This window comes from Silene latifolia, unplaced genomic scaffold (assembly GCF_048544455.1).
Source record: "Silene latifolia isolate original U9 population unplaced genomic scaffold, ASM4854445v1 scaffold_164, whole genome shotgun sequence".
Classification (NCBI taxonomy): Eukaryota; Viridiplantae; Streptophyta; class Magnoliopsida; order Caryophyllales; family Caryophyllaceae; genus Silene; species Silene latifolia.
The window spans coordinates 498,586-500,814 of record NW_027413145.1 but is presented as its reverse complement, the minus strand read 5'-3'; the positions used below and the strand labels follow the sequence as shown (position 1 = coordinate 500,814).

Here is a 2,229-nt window from a genome sequence, read left to right as displayed (position 1 = left end):
GTTGAATATCCAACGCGCTTGGTGTTCAAAGATTAAACTCGGCGAGGTTGTTGAGGTTTAATCGATTGGATCTTGAAGGCACGAATTGAACAAAAAAAAAAAAAAACACTGTTCACGGTACTGTTCACTGACAAAAAAAAAAAAAAAAAAAAAAAAAAAAAAAAAAACCACACATCTTTCTTTTCGAAAATCAAAACACCAATCCCCAAACATGAACTTCGACGATCCCAACTTTCTCAAGGATCTTCAAAAGGCTCTAAAGAATTTACAAGAACACGATCCCAAATGGCAGCCAAGGCGTGAACGAGTCATTGACGAGTTCAAGATGAGTGAACTACCCGAGTTCACAGGGGGCACGGATCCCGAGTCTTACCTTGAATGGGAAAGACAAATAGATCGGATGTTTGATTTTAAGGGACTCAATGATGAACAGTGCTGCAAGTACGCCATTTTGAAATTAAGAAATGGGGCTTCGTTATGGTATGAAAGCCTTAAGACCAGAAGAGCTCGAGCCGGAAAGGCAAAGATAGCATCATGGCACGTGCTTAAACTCAAATTACGGAAAAGATATGTACCCGCCACCCATAGGCTTACAACCTATCGTAAGATCACCGATCTTACCCAAGGAAGGCTAAGTGTCCTGGAATACATTAACGAATTTACAAACCTAGCCTTAATGGGAGACTTGGTGGAAGATGAGGACATAAGGATGGCGCGATTCCTACGAGGTCTAAACCGCAACATCGCCCATGTTGTCGAGTTACAAAATTACTCAGATTTTGATACCTTGTGTAGTATGTGTCTCAAAGTGGAGGCGCAAGGAAAGACGAAGGTGGCAACCACCTATGGTGAGAATAGCCGGACTTGGAAAAATGAGAACAACTCAAGGACAAGCACAACGGGAAACACCACCGATCCCAAGACGACTCCTACCCCCAGTGCTGCTATCAAACCACCCGCCTCAAAGGAGAATAACTACACACAGATTCGGTGTTTTAAATGTCAAGGGTTTGGGCATTTCAAAAATGCGTGCCCAGAATCAGCGAACCATCACACTAAGAGAGGCCGTGAAATGTCGTGATGAACTGTTCGAAGAAGAGGAAAGAACCGGGGGTATTTTTAATCTCGATGGAGAAGAAGAAGAGGCACACGCCGAGAACATCGAGGATTACGTCGCTCCTAGTTATGACTGTGCTTTGGTTCTCCGAACCCTGCAAGCCCAAACGTCGCCCATGGAAACGGAGCAACGAGGTCAAATATTCCACACCAAATGCCAAGTGAAAGACAAATGGTGTAGCCTAATCATTGACGGAGGCAGTTGCACCAACGTCGCCTCAAAGGAGATGGTGGAGAAATTAAAACTACCCACGACACCTCACCCAAAACCATACGCCCTGCATTGGTTAGATGACGAGAATAAGGTGAAAATCACTAAGCAAGTGAAGGTGGCACTGACCATGGGATCTTACCACGACGACATCCTATGCGATGTTGTACCAATGGATGCATGTCATGTCCTATTAGGACGACCTTGGCAGTATGACCGGGATGTGGTACATCGCGGTCGAAGCAACGAGTACGAGTTGGTAAGTAAGGGAAAAAGAATCGTCTTAAAACCAATGGCGCCAGGTGAAGTACGTTCTATTAGTGCCAAGCGTGGGACGACCACTAGCCTGACCATGCTTGCTAGTGAGAAAGAAGTGGACGAGGCTATCGTCAATGGCAACCAGGTTTACCTAATGGTGGTCAATGAGACTTCTAGCAATGAAAGCAAGGATGGACGATTAATCTCGCTCTTGGATGAGTTCAAAGATGTTTTCCCCGAGGAACTACCCGCTGGGTTACCACCTATTCGTGGGATCGAACACCAAATCGACCTCCTGCCCGGAGCTCCTTTGCCAAACAAAGCCGCCTATCGGTGCAATCCGATGGAGACCAAGGAGTTACAACGTCAAATCGAAGAGTTAATGGAACGAGGCTATGTACGCGAGAGCATGAGCCCATGTGCCGTTCCTACGCTACTTGTTCCAAAGAAGGATGGAACGTGGCGAATGTGCATCGATAGCCGAGCCGTGAATAACATCACTATCAAGTACGGTTTCCAATTCCGAGGCTTGATGATATGCTCGATGAGTTACATGGAGCCGAGATCTTCTCTAAAGTTGATTTGAGGAGTGGCTATCATAAAATTCGGATGAGAGAAGGGGACGAGTGGAAAACTGCGTTTAA

At 45.8% G+C, this 2,229-nt stretch overlaps 1 pseudogene; it reads left to right on the top strand.

The window, feature by feature from the left end:
• The first annotated feature begins 211 nt into the window (after nucleotides 1-211).
• On the top strand, nucleotides 212-1,690 carry LOC141638032 (uncharacterized; annotated as a pseudogene).
• Nucleotides 1,691-2,229: the final 539 nt, after the last annotated feature.